Genomic DNA, 21,190 nt, shown 5'->3' with positions numbered 1-21,190 from the left:
CAAATATATATTAATGCATATATGTGGAACCTAGAAAAATTGTACAGATGAACTGGTTTGCAGGGCAGAAATTGAGACATAGATGTAGAGAACAAACGTGTGGTCACCAAGGGGGGAAAGCGGCAGTGGGGGGGAGGGTGTGTGTGTGTGTGTGTGTGTGTGTGTGATGAATTGGGAGATTGGATTGACATATATACACTAATATGTATAAAATGCGTAAGTAATAACCTGCTGTATAAAAAAATAAATAAAATTTTAAAAATTTTAAAAAATTTAAAAAGTTTATAACATTTGCTACCACAAGTGCTAACTCAGTTCCAAAGGGTGTATCAGTCTGGTAAAGTGTAAAATATGGGGGCCCTGGAGACTTACCAGGGAATGGGAAGGGGCTTACTATGGATTCAGGGTGAGTCCTGGTTGTGGGGTATTGCTAATGCACAGGGGGCTGGTCAGAGGAACAGATGGGGAATCCTTTGCCTCTCAGTTTCATGAAAGTCAGAGCTGGGGCCCAGGATAGTAACATGGTCTGTCGGTTTTCCAGAATCCAAAGTCTCCTATTTCTGGGCATTACCATCAGCCCTTTAATCTCCGCCTTGTAGAGAGGCTCAGTGGTCTGTGAGCTACCATTTATGGAGCACTTGGTAAGTCCTTTACATAAATGACCTCATGGAACTTACCAGCAGCCCCATCAAGTTGAAGATTACAGTACAGTAATTACGACTTTGGATCTTGTAGCCAGGCTGCATAGGTTGGATTCCCAGTTCTCCTGTGTGACCTTGAGTAAGTTACTCAACCTCTCTGTACCCCAGTTTTCTTCTCTGCAAAATAGTGATAATAATAGTTCCTGCTCTTTCAGGGTGTTGTGAGGATTAAATGAGTAAGCACCTGCAGCATTTAGAAAAGTGCATGGCACAATGGCAACTGTTTTAATTAACCGCCATTTTACAGATGTGGACACTGAGGCGGGAAAGAGAGATCACTCACATACACAGCTCATGAAGCTGGGCCTCAGACTGGCTCTACACCATTTCACCACTGAGTGGAATTTCCCTCTACTCAGAAGAGGCTAAGATACCCCCATGAAATGAAATATCCCCAAACCCACACACAGCCACCCCTCCCATTCCCCCCCTCCCTTTTTTTTCTTTTTTTTTTGGGACGCGAGGTGGGCCATGTGGGATCTCAGTTCCCAGCCCAGGGATCAAACCCGTGCCCCCTGCAGTGAAAGCACGGAGTCCTAACCGTTGGACGGCCAGGGAATTCCCTCCCTCCTTCTCAAACACCCACCTCTCCCACTCAGTTTGAGTGTCTGTTTTGGAGTGTTGAGATAAGATAACAGCTGAGCGGTTCCAGTGGAGTTTTCCTGGCGCTCAGGAGAGAGGAGAAACTCCGCTTCTTTTTCCCCACCTCTGGAAATGAAGGCAGCCCGTAAAAATTCTCAGGCTCCTAGAGTCAGGGGCAGAGGAGACCTGCAGAAGAACCACACCCTAATCCTTACGCTTCAGGATGCTAATTGGAACACATTGAATTTTGAAACGAGCTCATTTGAGCGGCTGGGGAGAAACAGCTGAGGGGTGTGGGGTTCTAGACCTTGGGGGTCTCTCTAGTTCCCCGTGGAAGCTCTAGGGGTAGGGTCTCTATCTGTCAATCCCAGTCTTTGCCTGGCTTTGTCTGTCTTTTCCTAGTCTGGCCTCTCTGGCAGGGACACGGAGAAATGGAGTGTCACTAGATGTCTTTGTCAGTCGGGCTGTGGTTCACTTTGCTAAACATCATCGCATCTCTGACCCTCTCTCTCTCTCTGCTTCTTTATTTTGACTCATCTATTTCTGTCTGCCCTCAGGTGTGTGTGTGTGTGGCGGGGAGGGTGTTCTCGCCAGGGTTCTGATCCTGCTTGCAACCTCTCCCTCCAGACCCCAGGAACCTCCGCACCGTGCGGAGCCGGAGGCCGGGCGCTCTGCAGGAGCAGCTTTGACCCCGGGGCAGGTGTGGGAGAAGGGGTCCGAGCCCGTGGCGCCCCCTCGCTCCCCTTCCAGCGTGCGCGGAGACGGGGGCGGCCCAGGAGCGCAGAGCGGGAGGCGGGGGCCCTGCAGGCCCGCGGGCCCAGGTCTCCGCCTCCCTCCCGCCTTCCGGGCTGGCGCCCCTCGGCGCAGCTCCTCCTCCCGCGCCCCGCCTCCGGGTCCGCTCCCTCGGCGCCCCCGCCGCCGCCGCCGAGCACCGAGCAGCCTGGCTGCCGCGGCCGCCTCGCCACCAAACTTTCCCGGGAGCCGGTGCCGGTGAGTCGGAGCGGAGCGCGGGCAGGGCGCGGGCAGGGGCTGGAGTGCGGCCGCGGCTGCGGGGCGAGGCTGTGCGTGGCCGGGCTTGGGTCTGGGCATCCCCACGGAGCCGCAGAGTTCCCGGAGCCGCAGAGTTCCCGGAGCCACCGGCGTGGGGTGGGCGCGCTCCGGGGCCCTGGCGACTGTGGGCGGCGCGGGTAGGGTCCCGGAGCGCGGCTGGCTCCGCGGCACCCTGTCTGATACCGAGCTCTGGCCCCCGTCCCGACGCGCACACACCTGTGGCTTTGCCTGGGTTCGCCAACGTGCGCGCCCCAGGCATCTGCCTCCGGCTCCGACAGGGGAGGGCGAGTCTCCATTTTTCCCAGAGCTGCCCTAGGCTCTGAGTTTGATGTTCCCCACAGTCCGAGCCCTGCTCTTGAGTGCGTTGAATGTGCCAGGCACTGGGTATCCGTGATCTCTTTCGGTTCTCCCTTTAACTTGATGAACCGGCATTATTATACCCATTTTACAGAGAAGGAACGAGGCTCAGAGAGGGAAAGTTGTGACCAGGAGCACCACCGAGTCAAGGAGAGAGCCAGGGTTTTGAACCCGAGTCAGCCTGACCCACACCACTTAGTCACATGCGGGCAAGCCCCAGGTTCAGCGTCACCAGGGGTCTGGTGTGGGAAGTGTGGAGACCACTGCGCACGCTCTCCTACAGCACGGCTGCAAGCCCGGGGCGGACCACCACCGCCTCATTGTGCCTCACGGAGGATCCTTTGGAAAGATGAGTGGCCCTTACTGTCAGGGAGTGGATTCTGGCGGCAGAAGCCCGTTGGGGCTGCCCTTTAAGGTGAAAGGAGCCGAATTCCAGAAGTTACTCTCGATTTTTCTGGAAGGAGCCAAGGAAGTCAGGAGCTGGAGCGCAGCAGTTCTTCACGGAAACTTCTTTCCTTCTCTGGGTGACTCTCCCCTCCCCCCCGCCCCCCAAAGAGACCCCCCCCAATCCCTTAATCTCTCTGAGGTGTCCGCTCCGCCTGGGAGCTGGTAATGCAGAGATGTTCCAGGCAGGGTTGCTGTCCTCCGGCAGGGGGCTCCCACCTCAGGCCTGGAACCCGATGACGAAGGAATGGTGCTGGGGGTAAGTACTATGTGAACCAGGTCCCCCGGCCGGAAGGTACTTGGGGCACTCATTCCGTGATGGGGGCTAGGTCCCTGTGACTGGAGCACAGGTGGAGTGTGTCTCCAGAGCATGAAGGAGAGCAGAGCTGGACATCTGATAGGGAGGTCTTGAATGCTCCAATCTTAGCTTTAATCTTGGAGTCAGGCAGGAACAAACACAGAGACTGGGAGAGAGAGAGAGAGAGAGAGAATGGACCCGTCAGAGTATCATTATGCATTATCCCACTTAGTTTTCACAGCAGCCTTGCAGAGTGGGCACTATTATTACTAGGCTCATTGAACAGATTGTCTTTTGAGGCTCAGAGAGGTTAAATAACTTGCCTGGGTTTGCCCACGTGGTCCGTGGAGGAGTTGGGATTTGAACACAGGTTTTCCTTGACTCTTACCAGACTGTCAATGACACTCAGGCTGTAGATGGGACCTTAGGTCCCTTCTGCTTGTGACAGGCAACAGCAAGGGTGAAAATAGAGAGATGCCAGGCAACAGGGTCCCTGATGCCCCCGCACTGCTCTCCTTTCTCTGTGATAGGTGTCGTGTAGGAGGCCTGCTGCTGAGTGGTTTTCACTCACAGGAATCCCTGACAGCCCCACGTAAATTCCCTAATCTGACCCAGGGCTGGTTGGACCCTCACACAGATGCCTGAGGTTGCCTGAGCCTACCCTGCTGTCTCAAGAGGTATTTCCCCTGATGGAGGGAAAGTCTGTAGGGAAGCCTGACAGCATTTTCGTGTGTGAGAGAGAATCCCTCCAGGATAGAGGGTGGAGATGGCTCAGCACTGCCTGAACACGATTTCAGAGCTGGTGGAGGCGGGAGCTGCCTCCAAGCCCCTGCAGCCCAGAGGAGTTTGGACAGTGCTGGGCTGGGAGTGCTCCCCCCTTGGCTGACTGTCCGAGGTAGGAAGAACTTGTATCTGATCTTCCTTTCCTCGGACTCTCTCAGAATTCCATGTTCCTGTTTGCGCTTTCCTTTTTACAATCCAGGAGTGCCTGGTGGAAATGGTGTGGCCTTTCTATAACAAAGAGGAGGCATGGCAAAGAGATCAAAAGTGTGGATTCTGGAGCTGGCTCAGATCCCAGCGCTGTCACTTATGGGCTCTGTGGCCTTGAGCAAGTTGCTGCACCTCTCTGTTCCATTTTTAGGATGGGAGTATTCCTAGCACATTCCTCACTGGGTTGGTGAGAGAACTAATTGTGTTCATGCACATAAAGCACCTAGATACAATACACTTTTATGAGGCAGTACATAAAAGTGCTATTTAAATGTTAGTTGTCACTGTTGTTACTGTTAAGGTCAAACAGGCCCAGCTTGGTAACCTGGCTCTGCCACCTGCGAGCTGCCTGCCTGACCTCCTTAAGACTCTTGCTTTTTCGTCTATAAAGTGCGAGTAGTCTAGTGTTAGATGCAATGTAAGAAGTCTTAGTGTAGGCTCAAGCTTTAAATAGCCTAAAACCTCAAGTCCCAGTGCAAACTTATTTAAAACTTCTGGTGCTCTCCGAGGTACTCAGCAAATGCTGTGCGTTACCATGATTACCACTGTTAACGGCAAACCTCACTCCTTCACACTGCAGCTTGAACTTGATGCTCTGGCATGTTTCTGAGGGGCATGGATTTGGGACAGTTTTCTGGCTTGTGGGGCACGAGAAGGATTCTTCTTATCTTTCTGCCCAGGTTCTCTCTTCATGGTCATTTCTCAGGGACAAGTGTGGGCCTCTTGATGGTTGTGGGAAGGCAGAAGGTGGGTGTGAAGTTCATTTCATAAGGTCTGCCCTGTCCTCACCAAGGCAAAGACGTCAGCAGAACACGCCACCCCAGCTGCCTCTCAGATTGATATTTTGTGCACCTTCCAGGTGGAGAAGACATATCCAGAGTTCTGGGTTTTTTTCCCCTTTAAAGACAGAATGGTGTAGTAAAAAATGTTCAGGATTAGAACCCCAGCCCTGGCCCTTTGAGCTGAGTGACCTTGAGCATCAATTTCCTCATCTGCAAAATGGCCATTAATCATATCTTCTAGTGTCTGTTTCTCAGGGTTAATGCCAGGGTGGAAAAGAAAAGGAAAAAAGCAGGTAGCGTAAATGGCAAAGAATTACAAGCAATTGTAAGTAATTCTCATTAGCATTCAGGCTGGGCATTAGCTGTAATTGCTCCTGATCCAAGACGTTTGATCTGAAAGACGTACCTGGCAGAGGATCATTCAAGCCCAGTCACCTGCTGCCCTCCCTTTCACAGTGACGCTGAGCATTTCTGAATCTCGAGATGTAATTATAATAAAGCTCCCGCATCTTACTTATAAGTGACTCACTTCTGCCGTTAATGGCGGCAGAGGACTCAGGTGCACGCTCGTTGGGCACAGTGCTGCTGATGCTGGGGGGAGGGGGGTACAGGATGCCTCTCCTCTTTATGCGTTCATCTTCCCTGCTGTAAGTCTCCAGTGATAATGCATGAGAGTCACATGGGCCAGGATCGAAGCTGACAGCTCTCAAATTGTGCAGCAGCTTGGATGGCAAGACCCATTGAAACTTGTTGCTGCCAGCAGAGTCGATGTTAGAAACCATATCACAACAGAGAGGATGGAGCAGAGAAAGTTGAGGAAGGCACCTCGGGGAGTGGTTAAAAGCATGGATTCTCATGTCCAGCAGACCTGAGTTTGAATCTTGGTTCTGCCAGCTTGTTAGTTGTGGCATGATTTTTGTCTGTCTTCCCACCTCGACTATAAGTTCTGAAAGAGCAGGGACCATGTCCGTCTTATTCACCAGGGTATTCACAGCTCTTGGTACATAGAAGGGGCTCGTGAATGTCTAATGAATGAATGAATATATGAATGACAAGTTGTTTGTTAGAGCCTCAGCTTTCTCATCTGTAAAATGGGGCTAACATAGCACCCGCCTTATAGGTTGCTGTGAGCACTGAATGAAAAAATGTTGTATACAGAATAAGCGCTCAACAGTGCCTTTGATGACAAGTTGATGAGCAAAAGCAAAGACACAGCTGGCCTAATCTGGGAGAGAGAGCTTTTTCTCTACCCTTAGACCAACAAGGGGCAAAAATGTTAGTCATAAGAATCCCTGTTTTTATACAACACTCTGCAAAGTGCTTTCTTTCTTTTTTTTTTTTTTAAAGTATAGTTGATTTACAGTGTTTCAGGTGTACAGCATAGTGATTCAGTCATATATATATATGTGTATATATATATATATATATATATATATATAAAAAACAGGTATTGAATATAGTTTCCTATTAGGTCCTTGTTCTTTATTTATTTTATATATAGTAGTGTGTTTCTGTTAATCCCAAATTCCAAATTTATCCCTCCCCACCCCCCACAAAGTGCTTTATTATCTATTGACTCCTCACAACTAGACAGGAATGGCTATCCATGTTTTACAGGTGAGGAAACTGGGGTTCAGAGGGCTTGGTCGAACACACCAGAGTCACACATTTTAGAAGCAACAGGAGGTAGAATATAAGCCCAGGTTACTCTGATCTGCCAGGTGTTCCTGCTGAGCTCTCTGTTGCCCCTTGGGGGTGGAGGGTGCAGTATTGAGACTTCCATGAACATGATATCTCTCTTCATTATTTAGGATACAGTTTAGGTCCAGTTTCCTAATGTCCCTTGGTGGTCTTGCACATCTTTTGTTAGATATATTCCTAGTTATTTGATATTTTGTATGCTATTGTAAATGGTATATTTATATCTATCTACACATATGTTTTTTAAAAAATTATGCTATGTTGGTTGCTTTTTTGGAGGAATATTTTTGCATTTTTCACATTGATTTTGTATCCAGAAATCTTGCTAAGCTCTCTAATTCAAAAAAAAATGTATTTGTAGATTATTTTGGAGATACTGTGTATACAATTAATAGGAGGTGCAAATAAGTTTTGTTCTTCCTTTCCAATCCTTTCTTCCCTTTGGGTTTTCTCTCTCTCTCTCTCTCTCTCTCTCTCTCTCTCTCTCTCTCTTTTGTGGCAGAGCTCCTTTCCAATCCTTTCTTCCCTTTGGGTTTTCTCTCTCTCTCTCTCTCTCTCTCTCTCTCTCTCTCTCTCTCTCTCTCTCTCTCTCTCTCTTATGGAAGAGCTGTCTACATTTGACAGTTAGGTATAATGTTTATCTAGGGTTTTGGCAGATAATCTTGTGAGATCTTAGTTCCCTGACCAGGGATTGAATCCAGGTCCCGGCAGTGAAAGCACCGAGCCCTAGCCGCTGGACGGCCAGGGAGTTTCCTTGGCAGATAATCTTTACCAGATTAAAGAAGCTCCTTTCTATTCCCAGTTTGCCAAGTGTTTCTTTTCTTTTTAGTCATAAATGGAAGTAGATGTTTTTCCTGCTTCTGCTCAGATGGTCGTGATTTTTCTTTTTCAATCCGTTAACATGGTGAACTACATTGATTTCTGCATTTCTGGAATAAACCCAACTTGGGTTATCCTGTTGCATCTTTCTTGCTGGGCTGTTTCTCATCACCTTTTTGCTGAGGACTTTAACATCCTGAGTTCATGAGTGAGGTTCACTGGCAGTTTTCCTTTTTGGTGTTTACTTGTCAGACTTTGGTATTACTGTTATGCTGGCCTCATAAAACAAGGTGGGCTGTGTTCCCATTTCCTTGGTTCTCTAGAAGAGATTATGTAAGCTGGGTGTTGTTCTTGTTGAGAGTTTGGTAGAATGGAGCAGTAGGACCCCCACTGGGTGGAAGCTAAGTGCAGGGTGGGGAGGACAGCTGGTTTCAGCTCAGTCCAAGGCAGAATCTTCCAACAGGGAGAGGCTCGGGCTGCCTCAGGGGGAAGTGGGCAGAGTCTGTGAACCCAGCTGTCCCGAGTGCTGTGGGGAGAGCCCACCTTGGGCTCTGGGTAGGGTTCTTCCAGCCAGGGATCCCAGATGAAGGAAGTTCAGCCCAGGGTGAAAGTCTGGTACCCGTCTCCTCCTGCTTCTGAAATTGCTGCGTCTGCAGACAGTGTACACTGTGAATTACTACTCTCCGGTGCCCGCGATGAAGGGACTTGACTCCATCCATGCGTACGTCCTCTTTCGCCCTCTGTGATATCAGTTTGACTGAAATCCCCAGATTATGACCTGGGGCCACACCCCTCCAGCCATTTCCCTCTGACCCCCAGCGTGGCTAGATTTGGGCAAGTTTCTCAGCTGAATCATCCCTCAGTCCTCTTTTACTAAAACACGAGGCCCTGTGCTAATTTGGATCATCTCTCTTAATCCCCATAACAAGACCATGAGGTAGCTACTCTTACCCCCATTATTCAGACTAGGAAAACAAGGTTTCTAGTTGTGAATAGTTTTAATAGTTTCATCTTTCACAGTAAATTACCTATCACCGTCTAACCTGTCTGGGTTTGGGTGTAAGATGAAGGTCTCACTCAGTTCTCTCTTCACATATTTCTCTAGTTGTCCCCATCCTGTCTAATGGCTCGCACTTCCTTTCCTCGCCTCTGCCACCTGCGTCAGATCCTCGATTGCTCTGCATCTTTGGAGGCAGAGCCGCAGCGCTGTACAACTCCAGGGAGCACCATTCACATGGTTTTCTATTTCAGGGTTTGCAACGTGGACACCCACTCCTCAGCAGCGGGTCTCCTTCCCAGCTGTTCAGGTGTTGAGCTTTCCGCTGATTCGGGCGGCCGAGCGTCAGACAGGGTCATGGCAGGACCAGGGCAGACGCTGGCTGGGCGCCACGCGGGTGGAGGAGAGCAGTGCCGGTCTGTGCCATGCTGCTCGGAGGATTCTCTGCGGAGCATAAATGTTAGCAGCTCCCAAAGGCATCTGCTTTCCCCTTCTTTTTCTCTCTTTTTTTTCTTTCTTTCAAACTTTCTAGGCAGTTCTCACTCGGTTTATTCTTTTAGGAGAACTTCATTTATTTCCTAGATGGCTTTTCTCTGTTCCTGGAGAGAATCATCCCTAAATAAATCCATCCCGCCGGCCCTCTCCCCCAGTGCAAGTGAAGCCCAGTTCCATTGCCATCGCACGCATGTGATCCTGAGTGTCAGCCCGTGTGACTGTTGAAGCTGGCCCCCGGTGGAAGCCTGTTTTCTTTCCTTTGTCCAAAGCATCTCACTGTTCGTATGGCACGTCCACCCTGAGGGGCCCCTGATAGAGCTAGTTTCCACCTCCCTGGAAGATGATGGTCTACCTTTACCAAGAGCCTCTCGAGGGCTCCCCATAGCAAATTTGGGGGAAACCATGAATTCTGCTTTTAAATCACACCTTCTGAAAACAAGTTCATGTCAGGTAGAAAGAGACAAAGAGACCAAATGTAACTGTACATATAAATTCAATTGTGTAAGTGATACTTGTAAATTCAGTTTACGGCAAAGAGCAAAGGTTCCAGGGCTAGACGACGTCGGTTTGGATCTTGGCTCTACCACTTTGCAGTGTGTCTCGGGCAGGCCATCCACCCTATCTTTGCCTTGATTCCCTTGATAAGAAAGTGGGGTTAGTGACTGTATTAACTTACAGGATTGTTATGAGTATTAAATGAGTCATGAGGTTTGAAAGAATTAATATTTGAAAAGCATTGACAGCAGAACCTGGCAACTCGTAAGTGTTTATTAAACAAACCGATGAATAAATAACTATCTTACATGGATTTCTTTTTCCCCAAGAAATTGGGGGTCATTTTGTCAGGTTTCAAAATAAATCCCACTGGATTTAAAATTTTTGAAAGTGTATTAATCCTATACATTAATTTGTGACCCACCTTGTGTGATGAGTGTTTTTGTGTAAAGATGTTTTCTCACGTTAAACTGGAGGCTCCTTGAGGGTGTGCTGCATGCTGCTTTGTTGAAGATCTCCAAGGTTAAGATTCTTTTTAAAAGTTCTAGAACCTACAGGCAGGTGGGTTTGGTGGCAATAGTTGGGGTTTCAGAGTTTTGACCTGGTGCCATAAACAGTTACCTTTTTGGCCTCGGAGGAAGCGTTTTAACCTCCCTGGCGTCAGTTTCCACATCTGTAAAAGGGGAATCCTAATATTAATAATAGTACCACCACTCACAGCGTTATTGAGAGCCTCTTCCCCCAGGTCTTTCAATGGCTGGCACCTTCCCGTCACTGAGGACTCAGATGTTCCCTCCTTGGAGAGCCCTTCCCCGACTACCCCGTTTTGACCCCTGCCCAATCCAGTCCCTGTCTGTTGATTTTCTTCATCACTGCTACCAGATCGCCAGTACAGGAGCGTAGGGGTGTCATCTGCCTGGTTGACAGCTATACCTGCAGTGCCTTTGTTAATAGCACCTGGCATCTAGTAGGTGTGTAATGAAAACGTACTGGATGAAGGAAGTGAGTTCACAGCTAGATCCTGAAAGACAAGGGCGTGCCCTGATCATGCAAATGGCAGTAAAGACCACCAAGTGGGTGAAGATACCAGCACTTCGTAGCGTTCGAGTACCTGAAAATGCTTTTTAGGCATCTCAAAAGTAGTAAGTAACACTGAGCAAAGGTGAGTCATTTTCACGGTTGTGTCAGGAGCTCAGTAAGTGTTTGTCAGTCATTTATTGATTGGTTCTCACGGCCCCCAGCACCGGGCTTGATGAGGGAGGCCCTGAGAATCTCCATTAACAAGGTAGGAACAGAAGACAGGGTTTTCTCCCGCTGCTCAGTCCTGTTGGGGGGCGGGAGGGGCCAGTAAATAGCACTCCTCCGCCCGGCCTGAGTTCTGGACCAACTGAGTATTAAGACAAAAAGCAAGGTAGCCGGAGAACAAAATGTCACCGTTATTACTGATCCGAGTGACATTGGAGCATGTGGTCTGAGCTAATGCTGAAGGCTAGAATCGGATGGGTTTCCCCCCAGCCCCAGGGGTGGGCAGGGCTGGGTCCCTGCAGAGCCTAGGTCTTTCTCCTAGGCTCAGTTGGCTGACTGAGAGCCCAGTCGGATGCAGGCTCCCAGCAGGCAGGCTGGCTCCTAAGAGCAGCCCAGAAGAGCCTGAGTATGACTTGCCTATTTCATCTCTCAAACTCTCTTATAAATACGTGGCACCGTGCACGGGCCCCGGAGAGTGAGTGAGGAGTGGGAGAGAGGTCAGGGTCTGAAGCTGGAGGAGCTCCCACTATATGGAAGGAAACAAGAGGCAGGAAACAGGCAAGAAGCCCTGTAGCTGGGGGAGTGAGGTCAAGAGAGGCAGGGAGGTGCAGAGGCCACTGGTGCCTGCTTCGTATGTGCACCAGCAGAGTATGAAAGCAGAAGAGTTCCTCACCTTTCTCATCCCTCCCAGCTAGCTGATGGAGGAAAGGAACTGTCATCTATTGAGAAGGCACTCCCAGCCAGGGCTTTTGGTTCATTGTGTCACCCCGTCCTCTCCACAGCCCTGTGAGAGAAGTGTTAGTGTGCCCGTTTTAGAGATAAGAAAACTGAGGCTATAGACGTGGACTAACTTATGCTAGAGTGGAGCTGGGAGACCAGGAACGAGGCTATTGCAGTCGTCCAGGTGAGAGAGGAAGGTCACTCAGACCAGCGGTGGTGGCCCTGGAGAGAAGTGGACAGACTAAGACTGTTTGGAGCAGGTGCAGTAGGACTGACAGGTGGCCGAATGTGGTGGGGCTGGACGGGGTGGTACTAGAGGACGGTGTTAAAGCAGTGCTTCCGGGTAACTTGTGGTGTTTTTGTTTTGTTTTTTGCACTTTGGATAGAATAGATGTGACCCTCCTGGGCAAAGAATATTCAATGAATTAAGAATTCCATAGACACCACATGTGCACATGTCAGCTGAACTGAAACTGATGGTCAATCACTCTTTTAAAAAAAATTTATTTATTTTATTTATTTATTTTTGGCTGCTTTGGGTCTCCGTTACTGCGTGTGGGCTTTCTCTAGTTGCGGCGAGCGGGTGCTACTCTTCATTGCGGTGCGTGGGCTTCTCCTTGCGGTGGCTTCTCTTGTTGTGGAGCACGGGCTCTAGGTGCACGGGCTTCAGTAGTTGTGGCACGTGGACTCAGTAGTTGTGGCTCGCGGGCTCTAGAGCGCAGGTTCAGCAGTTGTGGTGCGCGAGCTTAGTTGCTCCGCGGCATGTGGGATCTTCCCGGACCAGGGCTCGAACCTGTGTCCCCTGCATTGGCAGGTGGAGTCTCAACCACTGCGCCACCAGGGAAGCCCCGATGGTCGATAACTCTTAATTGGAAGTGCCAGCTGGGGTGTGCTCGGGGAGCATCAGACACGCCGGGCTAGGGTGGGGCGAGAGGGAAAGATGCTGGGTCTGTAAGAGGCTTGTAAGCAGAAGGCGGGGAGGGGGTGTCTCAGGACCCCTTCTTCCACTTCCACAATCCCCTGAGAGCTGTAGTGCTGCACCCTGCTGCCCGGTCATGTTCCCGGAGCCCAGCCCCCCTCAGCGTCCTCCCTATCCCAGCCTGAGCTTAGGCCTGGTCCTCCCTCCCCAGGACCCCAAGAGAGCTCCCCTGCCCCTAGGTGGCCCCCTGCCTGTTTTCCAGGGAAGAATCTGATCAAATCACTTCCCTGCTCAAATTCCAGTGACATCCTCCCTCTGCATCCATTAAGTAGAATGGGGCCTGGGTTGTACCATTTAGAAGGATGTCTGTGATAAGTTCATGGTTAAATGAAAAGAGAAATGTCAGAATAACACTGACAGCCTGAGACAACAGAATAGAGTGGTCAGAAGCCTGGGCTCTGGGCTGCACTGAGTTTGAACCCTGGCTCTGCCACTTAGTAGCTGTGTGAGCAGGAGCAAGTTCTTAACTTCTCTGTGCCTCAGATTCCTCATCTGGCAATGGCAATGATAACAGTACTCACTCCCATAGGGTTGTAAGGCCTGAAAAGGAGTTAATATGTGTGCAGTGCTTAGCCCAATGCTTGGCTCCTAGTAGCATCCATAAATGTCAGCTATTATCATAACTATATAGGTTCATGTACATGAATAGGCACCTCTCTCCATTTTAACCTCATTTGTCAGGGCTCAGAAGTCTCTTCCAGGAAGCCTTCCCTGAACACACGCCACCAAGGCTGGGCTAGGACCCTTCTCTGGACTCACATCTACCGCACACATATTACTCCTTATTGTGACTGTCTGTCTCCCCACGGCTTTAAGTAGCTTGAGGACATGGGCTGCGGCTTCCCCATTATATCCCTAGTGCCCATCACAGTGTCAGGGACATGGTAAGCCCTCAGAAATACTTCTTGAATGAAAGAATGAGTGAGTGTGAGCAGGGCTTTGAAATGTAAGGTTTCGAGGGGTAGAGATGTGAAGGAAGGATATTCCGGGCAGAGGTGGGAAGGCATGTGGTCATCCAGCAGGTGACCTGGTCAGGCCACGTCATAGTGTGTGATTAGGGAGGGTAACAGGAAGCAATTAAGGTGGGCCAGGTGGGCGGGGGCACGAGAGATGTCCTGTGTAGGGGAAGCAGATGTAATAGGGGCGGGCATGGGCAAGGAAGGGGTCTATAGGGCCGCCGTCCCCTTCGCTCATTTCTGCCTGCTCCCCCAGACTGGCCACGTGCTTCTGTGACACCATGTACTCATCATAATGTAAAATAAATACCTGCTTTACCTGTCTCTTTCCATCAGCAGATTGTAAACGCCTCGAGAGATAGAAATGTATGGTGTTTTTCCCCTCTTTTTTCTAAAACTCTTCTTGCCCATAAAGATAAGCTGTTTCCTCGTCCACCCCTGCTTTTTCTCTGCCACGTAGGGGTACAGACATAGATTGTGCTGTGTGTTCTGAATCGGGATCCTAGTAGAAGTCACTCCGGGAGTAGATGATTTATAGCTTCTCCACTTAATCAAACCGTTCACCTGACTCTGCTTCCTTCATGGAGTTCTTAAATCAAGCCAGAAACAATAACAGCCTTGCAGTTCATTACTGGGTCAGACAATGACGTTGGCCTTTGACCAGCGGCCTGCAGAAGAAAAAGTCCTCACTTAAGTTCTTGGGGCTGAACGAAATCTTTGCCAAACCCGAAGAGGCAACGTCCGGGCCAGCAGCAGAGGAGTGGGAAGGTAGAGCTGGATTTGGAGAGTTCGTAGGGATCGTGCTCCTGCTGTGCACAGGTGACACTACAGTGGACAGGCAGACACAGCCGTTGGCTTTGTGGGGTGATGAAGACAGATGCTGGAAGAATAACAACAAAGTGGGATGTGATGTTCTCAGGTGGGGCAGCACAGTGCTGACAGAGGCTCAGAGAGGCTACGTGGCCGGCCCAAGGTCACACAGCCAGCTTAGCCGAGCTGGGGTTTGAACTGAGATACTTGGATCTCTTTCTTCTGTGCTAGGAAGCCCCTCACGGTGAGATGCTAATTGCCTGAAGTGTTTTTGGAAATTGCTCAGCCTTAGGTAACCCTTCCAGTTTTTCGCTTGGTAGCTTACGTTGCATTTGTCCGTTCATTCCGTCCTATAAATATAAAAAGGGGGTGTTTCTAGGTGCTAGACCCTGTCCGTACCCTTCTTCCCGAGTTCCAGGCTACATAGTAGGAATGAGTCACAAAAGTAAGCCTTGGGTTTCCAATGTTGAATGCTCACTGATACCCAGAGATGTGGTTGTTTTCTCTCTGTTACAAGCAGAAAAAACACACCCAGGCGAACAGGGAAGAAAAATCAGATGAGCATTTGGCTCTGTGGATTGAAGGGAAAGCTTGAGTGAGTTACAGGATGGACACCCCAGGTTCGTTCGGGCTGATGCGGGGCCTGGTTGACCCATTGGTGCTGGGCTCCGTAACAGCAAGGATACCGTGCCAGTTCTGAGCACCCAGAGTTCCTCTGCATCCTTGGTCACTGAGGGAAACCAAGCATTTTTCTAACGAATGCCTTTTACTCCCTTTCATCCCAGGCACCACGCTGTGTGTCTATCCGTGCACTAAGTGTTACTTGGAAAACACTGCAGCTGGGAGCAGGTCTCCGCTTCTGTGCTTGCTGGTGTACAGGATAGCTGTCAAGCATCTCATCAGCATCGGCTAACATGAGTTGGTGGTACTGATGGCGCTAGCATGTGAGGGCCTCGTGCCGAGCCCTCTCTATTTGTTGCCCCATTTGGCCCTCTTAAGCAGCCGTGTGCGGTCAGGACTGTTGTCCCCGTCCTAGAGATGAGGAACCCAGGGTCATGCAGCTAGAACGTGAAGGACCTGGGCTTCTAAGCCAGGTCTGGCTCCCAGCCCCGTGCTCCTTACCACGTTTGTTTAGGGGAAATTAGAGCGGCAAGGGACTTTGAGACATGCCGGAGGGAGGAGCGAGGGGCCAGGAGAGGGAGGGTGACCTGCCCGGGACCACACCTGCTGTAACAGCAGAGCCAGCTCTAGAACCCAGCTCTACTGACCTCTGCGGCCACCACCACTGCCTTTGGGCACACCAGTCTCCTTCCGAGGCTCGTCACAGCCGATCCAGACCCTGAGCCAGAGTGCTATACGTAGGCTCTTGGCAGGCTGGCCCTGGCTGCCTTTCACCCCGCACCCCGTGCTCTGCCCATCCACCGGACAGCTCGCCCTTCCCCAGGCTCTCCTCGTGCTTGCTTCCCCATCACCGTGACTTTGCTGCCAACATACCCTCCTGCCTCCTCTGCCCGCTCAAACCCTAAGTCCCCAAGAGTTTTATTCTGAGGTTTTTTTAATTGTGATAAAATAGACGTAGCAAAATAAGTGAGTCTCGTGGTACGTAAATTCTATCTCAGTAAAGCTGTTTAAAAAAAGAAAGTAAGAAGAGGGGTCTGGGGTTGCCTGTTCCAAGTTCCCCCTTCCGTGGTGCCTCTTCCAGGGAGGCCTCCCTGTTAGCAGGTTGTTTGGGGTTGCAGGGACTAGAGACACGTCCAAGTTAGCCTCAGTTAATGGGGCTTATTGCCTGGCTATAGGGGGATGCAGCAAAGACAGAAAGCAGTGTCGCCGTCACACTGCCAAGCCCCACAGAGACTGGAGGCGTGTCTGGATCCACTGGAGCCTGTTACCCTGTCTTCCCTGCAGCCGTCTCCACGGCGTCTCCACTCTGCGCCCCACTTTGGCTGTTCCTGCTTTTGCCGACTAACTCTTCTCTTTTCTCCGCTCCACCTTTCCTTTATTCAGCAAACATTTATTGAGCACCTGTGTGCCCCAGGCCCTCCTCCAGGCCCTTGGGGTTTTCTGCCGAAGAAAGCAGGCAAAGATGCCTGCCCAGGTGGAGCCTGTTTCTACCTCCTGGCCCGTGACATCTGCTGTCTCGTGGTTTCTGTGGCTCCTGGCTTCTGCAGCCTCATGCCTTTTGATTTCTGCCCCTGATTCCCACCAACTGCTGCTGCTTTGTGCGTTTCACACTCAGCCTTTCTAGAGGGAATCTTACTAGTTCAGTTAGCCAGCACCTGGTTGCCCCAAAATTTTGCCCCAGGCCACTCCACAGATAACCCATGGATGGGGGTCAAGGACTCTTGTAGGTGGTGAGGCACGGGGAGGAACAAGACGGACAGTCCTGCCTTCCTGGAGCTTTCACTCTCGCAGGAGCCAGGCGAGAAGGACGCCGACGAGTGAATGTGAACTGCAGTGTTGAGCCGTTGCCGCGGCCAAGTGGTGCCGGGGAACGGGAGTGACGGCCGCTGCGTCACGTGAGGGAGTGACTCGTGATGTGTCGGGGGAGAAGCATCCTGAGCAGAGGGAACGTCAGGGTCCTGGGCTGCACGTGGCTTGGAGTGTGCTAGAAAGAGTGAGGGCGCCTCCGTGGCTGCAGCAGAGTGAACGAGGGTGAGTGTGGGCGATAGGGTCAGAGAGGTCACAGGCCGGAAGTCCCCTTGTTGGCCATCGTGAGGACCTGGCTTTTGTTCGGAAGCCCCTGCGAGCCTCCGCGCGGTTTGGGACCCTCCGATGATGGGGTCAAAGGTGTGGTGAGCAGCACCGCCCGGCCCCCTGTGTGGACGAAACCCGAAGGAAGGGGAGCAGTGGCCGAGTGACTCCGAGGGAGGCTTGCCGTCCTTTGAGCAGGGGCCGAGGTAGCCGGGCCAGGGTATGACGTGGGCGTCAAGGGAGGGGATCAGCTCGCAGGTCTGTTTTGAGGGTGGACCTGAACGTCACGGGGGTCTCTCTGAGGCGCTTTCCTCCAGTCACCCAGGTCAGTGCAAGTACCACCCCCTTTCTGCTCCTGGGGTGCTCGGTGTGGGTGCCACCACTGGGTTTCCTGATCTATAACAAGAGGATGGTAAGCGTGTCTCCCTCCCAGGGTCACTGGGAGCGTGCAGGGCGCTGGCGGGGCTCCTGGCACAAAGTGGACGTCCAGCGGACCAGAGCTGTTATTGTCAGGAGCACTGGGTCAGGGGCGGCACGCCAGGGGGGCTTCTGGGCCGACTTCTCCCAGTGGATCCGGGCAGCTGTGGCTCCGCTTGTCCAGGGATCCTGGGACGGGAGTCTCTCCGGTTGAAGATGGAGGAGCAGACCCCTTTAGCGAACCCCAGCCAGGAGCTCAGGGCTTCCCCCAACTGGCTTCAGTCCTCCCAGCCCGTCAGAGCAATTGGACTCACCACCCCATTTTACAGAGTCTCAGAGAGGCGAAGGGGTTCACCCAAGGGCCTGCGGCACGAGGCGGGGCTCCAGCCTGAACAGCTGAGCCCTGGCCAAGAGGCAGGAAGTGATTAAAGGCCTGGGCTTCAACCACAGAAATCTGAGTTTGAATCCGGGCTCTGCCATTGACTGGCTGTGTGACCCTGGGCATGGCCTTTACCCCTCTGTGCCTCAGTCTCCTTATCTGTGAAATGAGATAATAATAATAGGTTCCTCGCCTAGCTGGGATGAGGATTAAGGGAGGGGATGGGTGTGAAGTCTTGGACAGGACCCGCTCGGAGTAGGCGCTCAACAGATGAGAGCTTCCTCCCCTCACCCCCAGGCCTGTGTCTCTGTGGCTCCTGCCTGGCATCCCTGCCAGCATTTTGAAGTAGACACCTCATTGCCAGACGCTGCCATGGAAACGAAGGGATGGGGGAATCGGAGAGGCCCAGAGGAGGTGTGGGGGAGGGGACGTCCTTCCGCGCTCACCCTCCGGCCCACCTCGGCTGGCTCATTACAGCAGCGATGGCTCAGAGGAATGGAGTGCGGGGTGGGGGGGGGCGGCGTGGAGGCAGTGATGGAGACAAAGGCCCCCGGGCTCCCCTGGAGGCTTGGTTCCTGTAGAGAGTGTGGAATGCAGGGGCCCAGCTGCAGGGCCACGTGCGGCCCCCTCCCGGCGCCCGAGGCCTGGGCCGGCTGGCGTGGGATGTGACTGTCCCTCTGCCGGTCCCTCTGCCGGTCCCTCTTCAGAGGAGTTGCATTCACTGCCTTTCACTTTGAAACAGCCTCCCCGCCCCGTCTCCACCAGGTCGTAGCTATGGCACTTCTGGCTGCTTCTCTGAATAGATGTCCAAGTGAGGTGCTCACTGCCTTGCCGGCAGGAACAGCTCTGTTTGACGACCTGGTCCCCCATCCCAGTATCTTTCTACTCTCACCACCTCCTCCTCTGCAGCGGGTAACCATTGTCAGGCCTGCAACTCCCCCATTTCAAATGCAGACCTCAAGCTTTGCAGCTTGGGGAACTCAGCAGAAGGGCCTCTTCGCTTGGTGTCACACAGAGCTGTGCTGGAATCCCCATGTGCTTGGCCACTTAGGTGCTATTGACAGCTCACCGGTCCCTGTGAGTCTCAGTTTTCTCGTCTGTTCCAGGGGGTTGATAGCAGGACCCACATCACAGGATTCAATGGGTTAACCCAGGTTAGGCACCTGCAAACTGCATTACTATTATTATCATTTCACACCTTTCTTTAAGCTCAAGAACAAAGAAGGAAGCAGAAAACACACACACATTTTGTTTATAAAACTGAGTCATTTTTCTTTGAGATGGAAAGAATCTACTAAACTCTTCCCTTAGCGATGTTGCCAGCTTTGGATCAGTTTGGCAAACATTTATTGTGTACCTGCTGTGTGCCAAGCTGTGTGCTAGGCACCGAGGAGACAGAGGGGACAAGGCCTGATCCCGTGCTTCTGAACTTAAAGCCTGGGGGGGGAGGCAGACCCAGGCTCAGGCAGTCTCCACGTAGTCATATATGCGTTATGGTCTAGATGTTCACAAGGGTTATGTGTGTGCAGGAGCTGGGGTAGCGGTGGAGGGGTGGGGCACTGATCTCAGCCTGAGGATGGGCCAGCTGGTTTTCAAAGATGAATAGGTCTTAATTCAGGAAAGTAAGGTGAGAAGAGCTTTACAGGCAGAAGGTACAGCCTGAGCCGAGCAACGTAGCATCCACAACTGTGTGATGTGTGCAGGAAAACGTAAGGGGTTAGGTTTTGCCAGGGCATAAAGTAAAGCCTAAGGGTAGGGGGCGGGGGGAAATGGACCCTCCTAGAGAGGCCAGCAGGGTCATCAGGGATCGCCTCCCTCCCTGTCTTGGTCTAACCTGGAATATTTTAATTTATTTTAATTAATTTATTATTTTTATTTGCCTGCACCACACAGCATGTGGGATCTTAGTTCCCCGAGCAGGGATTGAACCCACGCCCCCTTCACTGGAAGCGTGGAGTCTTAACCACTGGACTGACGGGGAAGTCCCCGGACCTGGAATATTTTAATGGCAATGAGTGATAGTTTCAGGGTCACCATGGGACCGAGGGTTGTGGGAGGAACCTTGCTCTTTGTGGGGTGGTCCTAGGACCAGCAGCACTGACATCACTTGGGAGATTGTTGGAGATGCAGACTCTCAGGCCTCACCCAGACCTGCAGAATCAGAACCTGCATTTTAACAAGGTGACACGGACGCACCTTACACCTTACAGATTGAGATGCACGTGGTGCCAAGAGGCGTGCGGACGTCCCCCAGTCTGCTTCCTGCCCGCTGGTAAGGTGGCCTCATCTAAAGCAGGGTCAAGTGGGACATCTAAACACAACTTTCTTACTCATTCAGCCAAGGGAAATCTTTTCTCTGCTCCTTGATAAAAACAGTCTCCACATAAAAGATATTTGGGCAAGAGAGTCGGCAAGTGCTACTTGGCTCCTTCCATGCGATGGCTTATCTTTAAGGACAGGGCACCCAGACCTTGTGAGTGTCCCTTGCTTGACGGCCCCCGTTTGTTCATCTACATGTTCTCTTGAGAAAGGGAAAATGACTGCAAAGTCTCCCCCATCTCCAGAGACCTTGAAAATGAGGCGCAGGGATCTAGACTTCTGCTGGGGGCACTAGGGAGCCATAGAAGAGTTCTAAGGAGTAACAAGTTGAATGTTGCCTGTTGAAAGACCACTCTGCCAGCAGTGAGGAGGTGGTGAGAAGGGTCTGGAGACGTGAGTGCAGAGGCCACATAGGGGCCCAAGTGTGAAAGACAAGGGCTGGGTTCAGCCAGTGGCCTTCTTTGGTCAACTGCATTAGGCCTCAGAGGGCCCATCCTTTTTCTTGCTAAGTGGGCAGTGGCTCAATTATTCTGAGTTCATAACCTATCTAGTCTGCTGGCAGTCAAGCAGCAGCTAAGTTTGAAGCAGCAACTCAGAACTGGCTGGGACGAAAATTTGGAACCCTCTGTGGGTCATATGTGGCCAATGATGTCAGCTGTTTAGATCTAGACAGATTAGGAGCTGTCGGCTGGAATCCCAGACTCTCCTGGGAACCCTTCCTAATTCTCACACCAGCCCCTGGAGTGAACACAGAGGGCCTGTTGAGGGACTTGGACCCGGGGCCCAGCTGTGGAGCGCGGAGGAAGAAGAGAAGCAGAGCCTCAGAAGTCCTTTTGTTGCTTTTGGTGAATCTTCTGGGAACAAACTGGAGCAGTGTTTCCCACAGTTGCTCTGTGGAACCCTAGGTATAAGGAGGGTCCATGGCTGAAGAAGTTTGGAAATGCTGTATATCGCATCCCTGTC

The 21,190-nt window shown here is 51.5% G+C and overlaps 1 protein-coding gene and 1 pseudogene across 2 annotated transcripts in view; one reads left to right on the top strand and one right to left on the bottom strand.

Annotated features, from left to right (window-relative positions):
• The window catches only part of LOC102985550 (store-operated calcium entry-associated regulatory factor-like), a 54,543-nt pseudogene extending 48,557 nt beyond the window's left edge, over positions 1 to 5,986 (bottom strand).
• HRH1 (histamine receptor H1) overlaps positions 1 to 21,190 on the top strand; it is a 139,239-nt gene that overhangs the window by 58,068 nt on the left and 59,981 nt on the right. The window contains exon 1 of one of the 2 annotated variants that reach the window (XM_024123755.1): positions 2,210 to 2,273. The exons of the other annotated variant lie outside the window; for it this stretch is intronic. The gene's annotated coding sequence lies outside the window, so the exon portion shown is untranslated. Of the gene's footprint in view, positions 1 to 2,209; positions 2,274 to 21,190 lie in introns of those variants that run through there. 2 annotated transcript variants of the gene reach the window in all.

This window comes from Physeter macrocephalus, chromosome 18 (genome assembly GCF_002837175.3).
Source record: "Physeter macrocephalus isolate SW-GA chromosome 18, ASM283717v5, whole genome shotgun sequence".
Classification (NCBI taxonomy): Eukaryota; Metazoa; Chordata; class Mammalia; order Artiodactyla; family Physeteridae; genus Physeter; species Physeter macrocephalus.
This window is presented reverse-complemented; position numbering and strand designations above follow the sequence as displayed.